Below are 18,170 nucleotides of genomic sequence, written 5' to 3'. Positions count from 1 at the left end.
ATATCCAGCAGAATCAAAAAGCCCCGGCTATGACTAGAATCCTTCGGACTTTGGCCTTGTGTACCCAAGATTGATTAGCTTCTGAACCAACAATTTTCAGCATCTGCCTGAAATCACAAGAACAAGGGGCAAATGATTCAGTGAAAATAGCTAACAAAACGTGCAAACACAGACGAATCCATTCCTGCATATATGCAAACGACAAAGAAACGGACATCTGATAGTCTCGTGTTCATGTGTGTATTGTTTCTCTATGTGTTCGAGACAAAGAGGGTACAAACCTCAAGCATGGGACTATTCTTCGGAATGTTGCAAGCCAGAATTATGTTCAGTCCAGTCTTTAACACTGAAAATAACCGCATGTCAGAACATGGAGTAGGCGGGGGAAAAAAAGACGATGACAAACCCAAATTATCCAAAAAAAAAATTGATAACCTACCTAATCTTCGAGCAATGCCCGACCCTGTATTATCAGAAGCCCCACCGAGTATGGATGTAACACCCACTGTACTGTACGGTAACGATTAAAGTCAAATAAATTTAATCCCAAGTAGCACAAAGAGGTCCGAATTCACAAGTGTAAAGAGAGATTCATTTTGGAAGAACTTTAAGTTTAACACCAAATTACCAACTTACAGGTCTCATAGGTGCTGCTGCATACAAAATTACAAATGCCCAAATTTTGCACAGTTGCAACCAATCCATGCATATATCTACCCTCATAATAATCAGAAATTTTTACCCAATTCAAATTTTGTTCAAAGTTTCAAACTTCTAAGAATTAATTAACAACAGATGCAAATAATCGCCTACATTTTTCTAAGCAGAATGAAAGATCCAATTTTTGCAGAGTTGCAAATCATTCCATGCTTACACTCACAATAATGAAAAGAAAAACCTACCCAATTCAGACTTTGACCAAAGTTTTATACTTGCCCGCAAATAATGTTAAGCAACATATTAAGTTGCAGTAGTGTAATAGAGAAGACGAAGAGGTTTTAGAGATAGAAAGATAGAGGGAGAGAGAGAGAGAGAGAGAGAGAAAGAGAAATGAATTATATTTGTACTGCAAAGTTATTGAATTACTCTTCTTACAATTGTTATATATACATCTATATATCTTCTTCACTAAGACACTTATAACAACCATCCTGATCTTATAACAACCACATTGATCTCTTGACACATGTCAATGTATCTAACCATCTATTATCTATACTGTTAACATCCTCCCTCAAGCTCAGGAGAAGGACCACGAAGCCTGAGATTGCAGCAATGAGCACGAAAAAGTGGTGCAGATAGGCCATTTGTCAGAATATCAGCAAATTGCTCATTAGAGGAAACAAACTGCTTTTGAAGTAACTGTTGGGCAACTCTGTCACGAACAAAATGGATATCAATCTCAATATGTTTGGTTCGTTGATGCATCACTGGATTACAAGTCAGAGCAATAGCCGAGAGGTTATCACAAAACATAATGGATGGAGTCGAAACTGTAATCTGCAGAAAAGTAAGAATCTGTCTTATCCAATCAAGCTCAGCGGCTATTGTAGCAATGGCACGATACTCAGCTTCAGTAGAAGAGCGGGAGACAGTGTTCTGCTTCTTTGATGACCACGAGATGGGATTAGAGCCCAAGAAAACAACCAATCCTGTTGTAGAGCGTCGATCATTCGGATCCCCTGCCCAGTCCGCATCACTAAATGCATTTAACTCCAAGTCGCCCTTAGTATATTGAAGACCATACTGTTGAGTACCGTTAAGATACCGTAATATCCTTTTTACAGCTAAGTAATGGGACTCCATGGGACACTGCATGAACTGAGCAACCTGATGTACCGAAAAAGCAATATCAGGTCTTGTGAAAGTTAGATACTGTAAGGCGCCCACTATACTTCTGTACAATTGAGGATTGTCAAATGGTATGCCATCGTCCTTAAGAAGGCGATGAGAAGGCAGACAAGGAGTAGCACAAGATTTGGACTGATGCATTTCTGTCTTTGTCAATAAGTCAGTGACATATCTATGCTGAGACAGAAACAACCCTTCTGTATTTGTTGTGATTTGAACACCAAGGAAATAATGGAGGGGTCCCAGATCCTTAATATCAAATTCTGCAGCCAACGCAGAAATGAGCCCTGGAATTATAGAAATGGCACTCCCAGTGATGATTATATCATCCACATAGAGAAGAAGAAGTACTATTCCAGAAGAAGTATGTTGGACAAACAATGAAGTGTCGGCATAAGTTGTGTGAAATCCCAAGGAAGGCAAGAACTTAGTAAACCTCTCATTCCATGCCCGGGGAGCTTGTTTGAGACCGTATAAAGACTTGTGAAGTTTACACACTGAGGATGAATAGATAGGGTCTACAAAACCCGGAGGTTGCGCCATGTACACTTCTTCTTCCAAAATACCATGCAGAAAGGCATTTTTTACATCGAGCTGCCGTAAACCCCAACCATAATGTGCAGCTAAGGCAAGAACAAGACGTACTGTAGTAGGCTTAACAACAGGACCGAAGGTCTCACCATAATCGATTCCTGCCTCTTGATTGAACCCCTTGGCTACAAGCCGAGCCTTGTATCTCGAAATGGTACCATCAGCATGTCTCTTGATCTTAAAAACCCACTTGCACCCCACAAGGTTTCTGTTTGATGGTAAAAGAACTAAGGACCAAGTTTTCTGGGAATGCAAGGCTTGTAGTTCCTCCTCCATGGCCTTATACCAAACTGGAGATTTAAGAGCAGATTTATAAGACAGTGGTTCAATCTGAGATAAGTCAACATCTGTAGTTGGAGAAGTCGGAGCACTCAATGCTTTCTTCTTGACAATGCCACTCTTCGATCGTGTTTGCATAGGATGCAAGTTAAATGGAGGTAGAGGAAGAATGACTTGTAAACTTTCTGGAAGAAACTCAGGAGCCACAGGAATGGAAGGAGAAGTACACTGAGGGACAGTGCAAGTAATGGGGGAGCTGATGTCGTCGGTTGCTGTTGGCTGAGACAAATCAGGTGCAGGAGAAGGATTGGAAGATCTAGGAGTGGCAGTAGCAGTAGTAGGTATAACACTAAGGCTAGGCACGGATGAATTAGAAGACACTCCAACAAGCAGGTTGTCCCGTGTAATAGACACTGGATTCATTGATATTTCAGGAACAGACTGTGAAGTAGAAACAAATGACTTGTGTACAAGAGAGGAATAAGGGAAATCACACTCATCAAATATAACATGGCGTGAAATATAAATTCTCTTTGAGCTAACTTCAAAACAAATGTACCCCTTGTATTTAGATGCATAACCCAGAAAGATACATAACTTGGTTTTAGGTTGCAGCTTGTTACTAGTATAAGGCTTTAAGAATGGGAAACGTGCACAACCAAAGATTCTAAGGTGTTGAACATCTGGAACTGAAGTGAACAGAACCTCAAATGGTGACTGATTATTTGTAGTTGAAGAAGGCATCCTATTTATAAGGTATATCGCAGTTTGACAAGCAAAGGACCAGAAAGATGCTGGAAGATGTGCATTCTGTAACAATGTGATGGAGGTTTCAACTACATGCTTATGTTTGCGTTCTGCCAGCCCATTTTGCTCTGGAGTATGGGGACATGAGATTTGATGAGTGATCCCTTTATCTAAGAGAAAGGATTGAAGAGTGTGACTTGTATATTCCCCACCCCCATTACTTTGTAAAGTTTTAACAGAAACTGCAAAGTGATTAAAAATGAATTGATAGAAACCAATGAACACAAAGCAGACTTCACTTTTATTATGTAGAGGAAAAAGCCAACAATATCGAGTACATTCATCAATGAATGTCACATAGTATTTAAAACCATCAATAGAGGTACAAGGAGCAGGGCCCCAGACATCACTATGAACTATTTGGAAAGGATTTACAGCTTTAGACACAGAGGATGAGAATGGGAGCTTGCTAAATTTTCCTTGTAAACAAGAATGACACACAGAAGATGAGACATCATATAGGACTGAGATATTGGACTTTCTAAGAATAGTAGACATAATGGAATTGGATGGGTGACCTAGTCTGCTATGCCATAAATTGGAATGTACTTTCTGGCCAAGAAATGCAGCTGTAGAGGCTGGATTCTGAATTGCAGCTGGTCTTGACATTGGTAGTGGATACAACCCATTACTGCACTGGCCCTTGTACAGAGTCCTCCCTGTGGCTTTGTCCTGAATCCAGAAATTAAAAGCATCAAAGATTAGCCAACAATGGTTATTTAGACAAATTCTGTGCACAGACAACAAATTCTGAGTAATTTTGGGAACATAGAAAACGGAATTAAGCTTCAAGTTTTGAGTAGGGGTAGGAATGATAGAAGAACCAATGTGTGAAATTGGTAAACCTGCACCATTCGCAGTTTGAATTGTCTCTGTGGAGGAGAATGGAGTAGCCAAGGAAAGATTCTGTAAGTCTGCAGTTAGGTGATTTGTTGCCCCTGAATCTGTAATCCAGAACTGCTGAGATGAATCATTCGATGTTGGAGTGGATGAGGAAGAGTTTACATGCATTGCAGTCATTTGAGGAGCAGAACCAGAAATATTGGCATTTCGAAAATGACAGAACTAAGCAGTGTGATTCTTCTTGCCACATATTTGACAGCCATCAACGACAACAACATCAGTATTTCGAAACCGACAGGTATCAGCAAGATGACCAAATTTTCCACATATTTGGCAAGCTGATTGGGTTGGAGGTGCACCAAGAATACCAGGAGCAGGAGTTGTGTAGGTGTTTCGTGAATTCCCAAATCGAGAATTAGTATTATAGTTGAATTTTCCTCGACCCTTGTTCTTGATGTAATTATTCTTGAAATATGTATGTTGCTGAAGTGGGACACCAGAGACACCAGAAGATTGATGTGTTGAATAACCGGGATTTGGATTGGCATAAACCCCTTGACTATGACCACCAGAATACAGATGAGGTGAAAAGGAGGAATTCTTGGAACCAGATTCAGAGTTCTTGGCAATCATGGCAGACAAAAATGGCGTAACAGCTGTATTCTCAATCATTGCTTCTTCAGCAAGCAACTGAGACCTCAGATCTTTAAGAGAAATAACATTCTCTCGACCTCGAATGATAGACCGGATGGTATTATATTCTCCCGATAAGCCATTAAGAGTGAGAATGACAATATCATCATCCTCGAAATGGACTCCGGCAGCTGCCAAATAATCACGAGCAGCCTTGATCTTTTGCAAGAATTGAGATATAGAATCAGGACCTTTCTTGATATTCTGTAACTCAGACTTCATCTGGAATATGGTTGCACGAGTAACAATAGAAAATTGCTCCTTGAGACGAATCCATAGATCCCGAGCACTGGTGCTTCCAATGACACATGAAATAGCGGATGGAGAAAGGGTGACAGTAATAAGCTGCATCAAAGCTCGATCATGCATCTTCCAGATCTTGTATGCGTCTGTTTCAATTCGGGACGAGGAATCTCCAGAATCTAAATCAGAATCGCCAGACCCAGAAGAGCCAAACTGTGCAGGACAAGGACTATAACCATCCAAGAACCCCATAATTCCATGACCTTCAAGTAGGAGTTGCATCTGAAAGTGTCATGTGAGGTAGTTGGAATCATCAAGCTTCACAGTCACCGACGTAGGAACGGTGGAGATAAGAGATGTGATAGGCGATTGCACAATTTGTAGTTGATTGGCATTCACCATTGCAAATTATCGAAGAAGAGTTCTCACAGGAAATGTATCGAACACGTAGAGGGCACGATTGCTCAGACGAAGAATCACAACCCGAAGAACTATGAAGAATTCCCAGATCAGAAGAACACAGCAGAGAAAGAAAGAATCTTGAGCGGCGGAAGCAAAAAATCAACAATTCAAGATCAGAAAAAACCTTTCAAGCACGTAGAGCTTGATCGGCGAATGATACCATGTTAAGCAACATATTAAGTTGCAGTAGTGTAATAGAGAAGACGAAGAGGTTTTAGAGATAGAAAGATAGAGGGAGAGAGAGAGAGAGAGAGAGAGAGAGAGAGAGAGAGAGAGAGAGAAAGAGAAATGAATTATATTTGTACTGCAAAGTTATTGAATTACTCTTCTTACAATTGTTATATATACATCTATATATCTTCTTCACTAAGACACTTATAACAACCATACTGATCTTATAACAACCACACTGATCTCTTGACACATGTCAATGTATCTAACCATCTATTATCTATACTGTTAACAAATAATGCCTAGATTTTCCAAGAAAAAAAAACAATTACCCCAATTTTGCAGGTTTGCAATCAATCCTTGCATATAACCACTCAAATTAATGAGAAGGTTGTACCCAATTCAGATTTGTTCAAAATTTCACCCGAAATTTTTCTAACCAACAAAATTAACAAATTTTGTTGCCCGAATTTGACTTGGGCAGTTCAATTCAGCATTAAACTGAACAAAAAATTCTAGAGGAAATTGAACAAAAAAGGGGAGAGATGAGGATGAAAGACTAACCTGCTTGGGAAGGCGGATGATTTGGAGGTGGAAGGTGGTTTCGTTGACGACCTCACTGAAGCACGTGACTTGCACGCCACTGTTATGATCCCACTGAAGCACGTGACTTGCACGCCACTGTTATGATCCCACATCGGCTACAACAGAAATGGTGTAGTGGTACTTAAGTCCTTGGGGTCCTCCCTGTTGACTGATATTGACTCAAGTGAATGCCACATAATCTGCCATGTCATCAATATTTCTGTTAAAAGTTAGTTAGGATGGTTATGTGTAGCTTACACAGTAAGCAAGGTAGTTAGACTACTAGAGGGATATAAAAGGCCGATTGCAGCCTAATGTTTGTAAGAAATAACCATTCTATCAATACAAAACCTTTCATATTCTTTCTAGTTTTATTTCTAAGTTTTCTTCTATATTCTCTATATTCCTTCTTCCTTCTTTCTTCTGCGGTTCTGATCTTCTTTGTTAAGATGGTATCGAGCCAAGGTTGATTTTTTTTTGGGATTTTCTTCCGCTGAGTAATTCTTGGAGATTGATCGTTGAAGGCTTTGTTGGAGTTCTTGGAGGATTGGTGCCGGCTTGTTGAATTTTGGGTCGAGGGTTTTTTCAATCAGGTTGTTGGTTTCTTTCTTTATTCTTTGCACATCAAGTGTTTGAGTTTTTGCTTTAGTGAAGATATATGGCGAATTGGGTTGTTTCTTGTGGTTTTTCATATATGGGTTATTTGTTGGATTCGATTAAGGCTGATGCCAAGATTTGTTGACAATAGCAGAATTATATTTGTGGTGTGATATGATTGAAGTTGTTCATTTGTGAAATTGCTGAAATTTTAGTTTTTGAAGTATATACATATAGAAGGTTGATGCCAAGAAGTAGTGAAAATATCTTGCAGAGGTGATCATTGTTGAAGTTTGGAGTTAAACAAATTTGTGATTGAGATTGTTTGCTTGTCCGTAATACGTGATAAAGATGTCTGATAAATCAGTACGCATTGAAAGTTTGCTTGGTATGTTAACTGTGAAGTTGCAAGATGACAATTTTGTTAAGTGGAATTATCAGTTTCAGTCTGTTTTACGAGGGTATGATTTCTTTGAATTTTTTACTGGTGAGTCTCCTTGTCCACCAAAGTTTGTGATTAACACTGAGAGTGGAGTGACTACAGAAATCACAGCAGCTTATAAATCTTGGGTTCAGAAAGATATGGCACTATTGAGTCTGTTAATTGCTACTTTGTCGGATGATGCTATGGAATATGTAATAGGGTGTAAAACGTCTCATGAAGCTTGGGTAAACTTACAAGACCGGTATGCGTCCGTGTCAAGGGCTAGGATTAATCAACTCAAAATTGAGTTTCATACAATTCAAAAAGGCAGTGATTCTATTGACAAGTATTTGCTTCGGTTGAAAGCCATTCGTGATCAGCTTGTGTCTGCAGGGGAGAGGATTACTGATAATGATGTTGTTATTAATGCTTTATCTGGATTACCATCGGAGTTTGATATTGTAAAGACTGTAGTTTTAGTAAAGGAGACTTCTATTCCACTGAAAGATTTCAGAGCGCAGTTGATTGGTGTTGAATCTGCTATGGAAGCAAGGGTCACTACTCTGGCAAGTGGCATGGCTGCAATGTACGTTCAAGGAGATAGAGTTACAGGTGGTCATCAGAATTCCGGGTATTCACAAGGAGAGAGTTCAAATGCTGGTTCACGAACTGGTGATACTCAAGGCTATCAAGGGAACAACAGGTTTCAAAACAGAAATGGGTATAATAATTCTCAGGGGTCTAATACTTCTCAGAACTATAACAGAAGTGGTTATGGGTCTTTCAATAATTCAAGGCCTTATTACAATGGGAATAGACAGAGATGGGGCAACAACTATAATAGTTCTTCTACTGGGAATAGGTCTTCTTGGAGTGGTAATACTACCTTCAAAACAGGTCCTATAGTTGAATGTCAGATTTGTTCTCGCAGAGGTCATACTGTTGCAACTTGTTCGAATAGGAGTGATGGTTATCAGGTTATAATCTGTCAAATTTGTGGAAAGAAAGGTCATCATGCTCTGGATTGTAGACATAAGAATAACTATTCCTATCAGGGGGCACCTCCACCTCCTTCTCTTACTGCATTTTCTGCTCAAGTTCCATCTCACATGACTGCTGCAGAATATGGTCAGAATGTTCAACATTTCTCTGCAGCTGATACATGAGTGTTGGACACTGGTGCTTCACACCATATGACATCTAATCTTGGGAATCTCAATCAACCTGTGCAGTATAATGGTGATGAGAAAATCACTATTGGTAATGGGGAAGGTTTGACTATTAATCATATTGGTTCTACAACCCTTTCAACTCCACAACATTTACTGTTTCTCAAGAATGTCTTACATGTTCCAACCATTACTGTTAATCTCTTATCTGTTAAGAAATTATGTGAAGATAATCATTGCTGGTTCATATGTGATGAGAGTGTATTTTTTATACAGGACAAGGCAACATGAATGATGTTGTACCACGGCAAGAGTAGGGGAGAGCTATATGAGATCTCTGTGACTGTGTTTTCAAGAAGATTGGTTGCTGGTCAAAATAAAGCTGTTGCATTACTTGGGCAAGCTGTAAAGACTTCTGTTTGGCATAAGAGGCTTGGGCATCCATCTGCAGAAGTACTTGATGTTATGCTTAGCAATGTTGGACAGACTGTTAGTGCAGATTCATCATCTTCTGTTTGTTCTTCATGTCTTTCTGGAAAAATGTGTAGACAACCCTTTCCTGTCAAAGAAACTAGGGCTATTTCTATGTTTGAAAAAGTACATTCTGATATTTGGGGGCCTGCTCCAGTTAAGTCTTTAGAAGGGTTTAGATACTATGTAAGTTTTGTGGATGAGTTCTCAAGATTTGTATGGATCTTCCCTATTATCAATAAATCTGATGTTTTCCAAGTATTTGTCAAGTTTTTTGCATTTGTTACAACTCAGTTCAATTCTGTAATTAAGTGCTTACAGACAGATGGTGGTTCTTAATATATGAGTAACAGATTTCAGTCTTTTTTGGTACTCAAAGGAACTGCACATTCCATATCATGTCCTTACACACCTCAGCAGAATGGTCTTGCTGAGAGGAAACATAGGCACATCGTAGAGACTGCCATCACACTTTTAACCGAGGCTGAAGTTCCATTACAGTTCTGGAATTATGCTTGTACTCATGCTGCATTTCTAATCAACAGAATGCCGTGTAAGGTTTTGGGGATGAAGTCTCCATATCAGCTCCTGTTTAAACAAGACCCTGTGTTGCATACATTGAAGATATTTGGATCTGCAGTTTATCCATTCTTAAGGCCGTATACTCAACATAAATTGCAACCTAGGTCGAAGCAATGTGTTTTTCTTGGTTTTGTGGCTGGATATAAAGGGGTAGTCTGCTATGATTTGAGTAGTACTAAACTAGTGTTGTCAAGACATGTGGTGCATGATGAGACTACATTTCCATTTAAACCAAGACTGCAGTTGTCTTCTGGGAAGTTCAATAAGGTCCAGAGTACAACAATGTCTCCAATCATGGTTCAAATACCATGTTTTGCTCTTGATCCCACATCATCTCCAACCCATGCCGAGTCATCTGCCAATCCTGAAATTATAGAAGATCAACCAATGGATAGCTTACAGGTTCCAAGCTCATCAAGTCAAGTTTCTCAGGATCTCAATGCTCATACTCATAGTTTTCCTACTCTCTCAACATCAACTCCAAGTACAATATCATTGTTGCCTATCCATAGTCCTTCCCAGTTAGAGGTAATACTACCAATCTCTTCTCCTGTGGTTGAAACTAATGAAGAATCAGCTCACAATATGGTCACCAGGTTGAAGTCAGGTGCCATTTCCAGAAGATCTTACACAGGTTATATTGGTTCATTTCCAGAATTACAAATTCTCCAGATGGATAATGAGTGTGACTTTACTGAGGGGTTTTCATTTATTGCTGCAATAAAGGATTTGGAGGAACCATCAACATTCCGAAAAGCTTCTATAAGTCCACATTGGCAAAGTGCAATGCAAGAAGAGTTTAATGCACTCAAAACTCAAGGAACTTGGCAATTGGTTCCTTCTCCACCAAACAGAACCATTATTGGCAGTAAGTGGGTATATAAGGTTAAGAAGAATCCTGATGGAAGTGTATCGAGGTATAAAGCCAGACTTGTGGCTCAAGGTTTTTCCCAAGAACAAGGCATTGAATACTCAGAAACTTTTAGTCCCGTAGTACGACACACTACTGTAAGACTCATTTTATCCTTAGCAGCTATCAATAAATGGGAATTGAGGCAGTTAGATATCAAAAATGCATTTCTGCATGGTGACTTGCAAGAGGAGGTGTATATGAAACAGCCTCAAGGGTTTGTTGATCAAACTAAACCCCATTATGTCTGTAAGTTGATTAAATCGTTGTATGGGTTGAAGCAAGCCCCTCGGGCTTGGAATTCAAAGTTCACGACCTATTTACTAGCTTTGGGATTTGTACCATCTTCATCGGATACCAGTTTATTTGTGAAGAATGATGACAAGGATGTGGTGATTCTTTTACTATATGTAGATGACATCATTTTGACAGGATCAAATGCTAGCAAAGTTCAGCAAGTTATTGATGATTTGGCAGGTGTTTTTAACTTAAAGGATATGGGCAGACTTACTTACTTCCTGGGACTTCAGATTCACTACAAGGAGAATGGAGACATATTTGTGAATCAATCAAAGTATGTTAAATATCTTATTCATAAAGCTGGAATGGAGTCTTGTAAACCTGCCAATACACCATGCAAACCTCACAATCAAATGCTCTTGAATGAGGGAATACCATTGCAGGACTCTACATTGTACAGAAGTTTGGTTGGTTCACTGCAATATCTCACATTTACACGTCCTGATATAGCTTATGCTGTGAATTCAGTGTGTCAATTTATGACTGCTCCGACAGATATACATCTCATTTCTGTCAAACGAATTATTCGATATCTTCAAGGCACTGCAGAGTGTGGAATTACATATGCAGTAGATACTGACATACATTTGACAGCATTTTCTGATGCTGATTGGGCTGCTGATTTGAACACAAGATGATCTGTGACTGGTTATGTGGTTTATCTTGGTGGGAATCCAATCTCGTGGCAGTCAAAAAAGCAATCCTCCGTCTCTCGAAGTTCTACCGAGGCGGAGTACAAGGCACTTGCTCATACTGCAGCAGATGTGGCTTGGATTCGGCTCATTTTGAAAGATTTGGGAGTTGCATTACCTTTTCAACCAACTATATTCTGTGATAATAAATCTGCAATAGCACTCAGTGCTAATCCAGTGTATCATTCGAGAATCAAACACCTTGATACGGATTATCATTTTGTCCGTGAAAGGGTGCATAATGGTGATTTGTTGGTTGAGTATCTACCCACTGATGAACAAACCGCTGATATTCTTACTAAAGGATTACATAGTCCGCCGTTTACTCGTCATTGTTTCAATCTCAAACTTGGTTTCCCTAGTTGAGATTGAGGGGGGATGTTGACTGATATTGACTCAAGTGAATGCCACATAATCTACCATGTCATCAATATTTCTGTTAAAAGTTAGTTAGGATGGTTATGTGTAGCTTACACAGTAAGCAAGGTAGTTAGACTACTAGAGGGATATAAAAGGCCGATTGCAGCCTAATGTTTGTAAGAAATAACCATTTTATCAATACAAAACCTTTCATATTCTTTCTAGTTTTATTTCTAAGTTTTCTTCTATATTCTCTATATTCCTTCTTCCTTCTTTCTTCTGCGGTTCTGATCTTCTTTGTTAAGAACCACCTATCAGACTAGTCTTTTGGGTTGGGCTCTTCCCTTGGGCTTGAGTCCTAACACCCGAGGCTTACCAATCGTCGGAAAGACGAGGGACTTGCCGGAGTTCCTCTATGCTCCACAGATACGAAGAGAGAGAGAGAGAGAGAGCTAACGAGGTGATGAAGGTGGTGATGCTGTTGTGTGTATGTATGTGTGTCGTGTGGCGCTCATGGAATGGGAGGGTGCAGCGAGGGAGAGGGAGAGAACTGTGAGATAGAGATAGAGCTCAGAGAGGTGTAAGGTGCACAAAAAGGAAGAAGGAGAGGGAGAGGGACTTGGGCCCTAGGGGACAAAACTAAAACACGTGGGCCCCACGGGCACACACATTAAGACCCAATACAATTTAAAAAAAAATCAAGAGTGGGGTTTTACAAACGAAGTTCTGAATCCATGATTCAACAGAGAAGATGAAGAATACGGTGACGTTTTGGGTTTGCTTTTGGCCGCTGAGGTGGGAATGAAAGCAGTTCCACCGTGGGCAATAGCCCGATGGACTGGCTCTCAAACAGGGCCAGATAGCTCAAGCAATGAGGTCCAGCATGTGCTGGCGATTGAGCCCGAGCAGGCTCGAGGGAGAGGCCCGGCACGAGTAGCCGACCGGAGAGCCCGAAGGCTAAGTGATGAATGGCTGACGTCAGCCACAATATAAAATTAATAAAAATATAAAATATATAATAAAAATATAAAAAAAATCAATAAAAAATGTAAAAAATTAATTAAAAAATGTTAAAAAATTAATAAATAAGTAATAAATAAATCCAATAAATAAATAAAAATTAAAAAAAAAGATTTAATTTTTCTATAAATATGTTATCATTATCTTCCAACTTACACCATAATTTTATATTTTCTCAAATGCTTTGGGTTGTAATTTCTTATTTAATGACACGTGATACAACGAGACCGATTAAAAATCATATCCGAAATTACAAATAAAATTATTTTGTATTATTTTATAAAATAAAAAATACTAATATTTTATTGCCTATTGTCAGGGCTATTCAGTGTAAGGGTGGAGATGCAAAAGGCAGTTACTGTTCATTGGAAGCTATTCAATAGTAACTTGCCCTAGGGGGCCTTTGCAACGGTGGAGTTGCTGTAAGAGAAGTGGGTTGAGATTTGAGTGGAAAGTGTCAGACTGGTGGGAATGTGAAATGGAGGAGGATTCTCTCCCTTCCTAATCTCTCTTCTCTTCCCTCCCCTCATATTTGAACAGTCACAGTTAAGCTACGTCAACATCTTATATTGATTTTTTAATAGAGACAATAAGACAAAAAGTAATGTGTGAGAGGAGGGGAGGAAAGGGGATGAGAATAGGAGTGGAAAGAATCCTACTCCATTTGAAATTGGTAAAGCTCAGTGATTACCCCGCCCGTTTGAATTGTTAACGGGACGCTCCATCTCTTTTTGTATTTTTTTTTCTTACCAACGAGGATGGAGGATTCAAATTTGAAATCTCTCTTAGCATTAGGAAGATAAATATCTATAATATAGTAAGAGCAGAGAGAAACATGGTTCAGTATTCTTAACCAATTGGCAAATAAAATGAAGTCGTATTGTTTTTTTTTAAATGAAATAATTAAATAACAAAGTTACAATGACAACTTATCGAATTGCTCATTTGTATTAAATAATCGAATCACCTAGTTGGTCAGACAGTTTAACCCAAGTTTTGTTGTAAGAACTAATAGGCATAACCCTACTTGAACGTTCACTTGACTTGTAAATTAATCGTATGTTGTCTTGTGATCTATAATGAATTTAAGGAAAATCAATGGAAGTTTGTAACAAAAAAGTGTGCGCAAATATGATGGTCCTTAGAAAAAGGTGTTGAGACTTTGATTTGAACATATAATGATGATGGGGATTCAGCTATGGCCAAAACGATGATTGAAGAGAAAAGAGTTTAGGGTGGGAATTTGAATTCAAACGTCAACAACGTCTGATGATCAAAACTCAAAAGAGAAAGTGGATTAGTGGAGCGGCCTCAAATGGGACCTTAATCCTTAGAATATATATATATATATATGTTGGATTTCTTTCAAAAAATATATATATGTTGGATTTCGTGTAATTAGTATAGCAATTTTATAATTACATACTCATTTTGTTCTCTCGATGAGGTTTAATGGCTACTCAAAGGTGAGAAATTCCTTTGGAAATGTACAAGAGAAATGCTCATGTGACTTTTTTTTTTAAAGTAGATATGTTTTTAGACTCTCTGCCATCTTATGTTTTTGACATAATATTTTATAGTGTTGACACAAAAATTAACGTTAAACTATGAAGTGGTAGAGAGTTCACAAAGAATCCCACTTTTGAAAAAAAAAATCCACTTAGAATTTCTCATTCTCAATGTTCAATTCTACACTAAAGACCAAACACGCAAAAGGCAATGCATTTTTCTTTTGTTTTTGAAAAGTTATAATTTGACGTTAAATTAGTTGTTTTACATCTTATCCTTCACCATCAAATGACAAAGTCATCCAACTTCATTCAAGCATATGACTACTAGGGTTGTGAATTTGAGTAGTACTCAAGAGTATCTCGAGTTGAAAAATGAATGTTCTGCATCGGTGTTTAAAAGATCTTGAAACTCATTACATGTCTCATAGAAGAAAGTTTTAGAGTCATTCATGCAGGCATGTGAACCAAGTATGAGTCCATGTAGGGCCGCTTCTTTTGTCAGAGTAAACAATTAATTTATAAGGAATATGATATTCGAGCTTAAGATGTCTTTAAACATTTTCACCGAAGATTTCTTATATCAACTTACTAAATGTTGTACTTTGTAATTAATAAATAGAATTACTAACTACTACTAGGTTGAATAATTTATAGATGGAATTGGAGACTAACTTTTGTCACAAAATTTAGAGATTGCATAGAGAGCATTGTCGACAAACCCTCAAAAGGGTCATGAGCTGCATCATGCATGCAAATGAAGACAGATAAGAAGAGGAAATGTTCACATATCTCAAAGATAATTAAACAAAAGATTAACACTAACACCATCACAAATTCAGCATCCTAAACTCATGCAAAAAGACTAACAACGCCCCCAAAATCACAAAGAATGCTTGGAATAGTATATTGGGAGAACAGTCCCGTCCTACCGCTAAAAAACTGCCTGCACCTGAAAAATCAACCCAAAATTAGCCGCAAGAAGTAAAATTCAAGCAACTAATGCAACGAAAAATATTGCAGATGCTTTGAACGTGGATTATTGTTTACATGAATTATTAACTAAATAAGCGATCAAATTTACAGTCTAATAATATAAACATATTGAGATTTATAAAAGTTATATATCAACCTACCACATTGTCTAGTGAAATTAGAGGAAGTTGAGCAGAGGCAGAGAGACCCTTCAGTCTCGGTATCAAACCCACAAGTCCCACCGGACTGCGCACACACCCGGTATCCGGCACCGTGAAGCTCAGCTTAATCCCGTAAACCCAATCCGGCGGTCCTATCCCTTTCAATCCGTCCGTATTCGTGACGCTAGTATAATGCGTGCAGTCCAATATATTCACCGTATCGTGCCCCGTAAAACAACACGGCGGAGAAGTAGTCGTAGTAGCAGGAGGAGAAGGAGTACCGTTGGTTAGAAATCCTCTGGGACTGGGGGTAGTACCGTTGGCTAAAAATCCTCCGGGACTGGAGGTAGTACCGTTGGTTAGAAATCCTCCGGGACTGTGGTAGGAGTAGCCAATCCGGAACCGGAACGGAAACTCCGAAAGGCGTTGCAGGAGTCGTAGAGCTCGTCGCAGGAGTGGCCGGAGAAGTTGAAGCAGAGGGACTTGTAGTGCTTGAGGACGGGGGAGTCGACGGAGCAGTTGAGGAGAGCGAAGACGGTGTCGGAGGTGGGCGGGATAATGGCGGACTGGATTGGGGTCATGAGGAAGTCGTGGTGGGGCTGGAGGATGGAGCAGGTGGACATGGCGGGGTCGTAGACGACCATGGTTTTCTTGTCGTAGTTTATGGACTGGACTTTGTAGTTTCCGGATGGGGTGGCGAAGAAGAGGTCGGTAAAGCAGTTGAACATGTGGCGGAACTGGGGCGCGCCACAGCCGTCATCTAGGGCGAAAGGGTAGTGTATGGGGATGGGGCCGGATGAGGTGCGGCATTGGGAGAGAGTGGTGGTGGGGAAGAGGTGGAGGTGGAGGGATAGGAGGAGGAGATTGACGGTGGTGATGAGTGGTTTTGACTGAGACCACCACATGTTAGTGTGTGAGAAATGAAAAATTAGTTACTGTGGCAGTGTAAGAAGGCCTAATGTGTAAAGAGATTGATAAACCGGGCGGAATTTACTCCATAATTTAGGACACCTTTTGGACGTTTAGAGCAATTTCACTTATAAAGACTTTGCGTCAGTACCCAACGTATTTATCCACTCAAGTCAACAATAATAGACTCCAGTGAATAGTAATAGGCCAAAGCATCTCCACCCCTAAAAAAATAACCTAGTCAATTTATTAAAATATTATTAATTTTTATTATAAAATAATAAATAATAATTATTTTATTTTTAATTTCTAACTTTATAAAAAATTAAAATAATATTATTATTATTAAAATATTTTTATTTTCTCATCTTCCACTAGACCTGGCAATTCCTGATACGACCCGATAACCCGACACGACACGACACGAAATTAACAGGTGTTCGGGTCGACACGATAACGAAATGGATCGTTATCGGGTAACCCGATAAGCACCTGTTAAGATAACGGGTTAGTTCGGGTATACACGTGGGTAACACGATACACGATAAGCAGAATATTAATTTAATAATTTTATAACCCTAAAAAAATACTATAATAATTATATATATTAATTTAACAATTTTATACCTCTAAAAACTATAATAATTTTATATATATATATATATATAACTATCATAGTTAATATTTTGGGGGTATAATTATTATAGTATATATAGTTATTATAATTATTATAGTTAATTTAATATATATATATATTAAATTTTAAATTAAATTTTATACCCCTAAAAACTATAATAATTATACATACAAAATAAATAGATTTAAATCTACTTAATAAATAAATATATATATATATATACACACACACACACCATTGAACTTCATGAGATACGAATTAAACAAAACTAATTTCAACGATCCAACCGTCAAACTTGTTTGTATATGCGTCGAGATCGCATCAGCAAAAAATTACCAAAAACAAACATTCATAGATCAAGTAACGAGACAAAACTTTTCGACGGTTATAAATGAAAAATCATGATTTAACGGTTGTTTTAACTCCGATTTTGATGATTTTTTACAGCTACACTTCTTGACCCTATATGAATACAATGAATGAATTCGATCTTCAATTTAAAATATTTACACTAGTGGATACCACAAATCTTATGTTATACTTGATGTAAGTATGAATAAACTCTTAAGTGTTAGTGAATCTATTGTTTTGATGAGATACGCATTCTACGAAACTAGTTTCAACGATCCAACCGTCAAACATGTTTGTATATACTTTGAGATTGCACATGCCAAAAATTTCAAAAAAACAAACATTCAAAGATCAAGTAACGAGACAAAACTTTTCGACGGTTATAAATGACAAATCACGATTTAACGGTTATTTTAACTCCGATTTTGATATTTTTTTACAGCTACACTCCTTAACCCTATATGAATACAATGAATGAATTCGATCTTCAATTTAAAATATTTACACTAGTGGATACCACAAAATGTTATGTTATACTTAATGAAAATATGAATAAACTCTTAAGTGTTAGTGAATCTA

General features: G+C 38.3%; 2 pseudogenes; both read right to left on the bottom strand.

Moving 5' to 3' along the window:
- Window positions 1–33: 33 nt before the first annotated feature.
- Window positions 34–6,732, bottom strand: LOC126609082 (uncharacterized; annotated as a pseudogene).
- Window positions 6,733–15,388: 8,656 nt separating this feature from the next.
- Window positions 15,389–16,630, bottom strand: LOC126606585 (uncharacterized; annotated as a pseudogene).
- Between the last annotated feature and the right edge of the window lie 1,540 nt (window positions 16,631–18,170).

Source organism: Malus sylvestris, chromosome 16 (genome assembly GCF_916048215.2).
Source record: "Malus sylvestris chromosome 16, drMalSylv7.2, whole genome shotgun sequence".
In the NCBI taxonomy this organism is placed as follows: Eukaryota; Viridiplantae; Streptophyta; class Magnoliopsida; order Rosales; family Rosaceae; genus Malus; species Malus sylvestris.
Note: the sequence above shows the minus strand (reverse complement) of the source record. Positions and strands in the feature narration are given on the sequence as shown.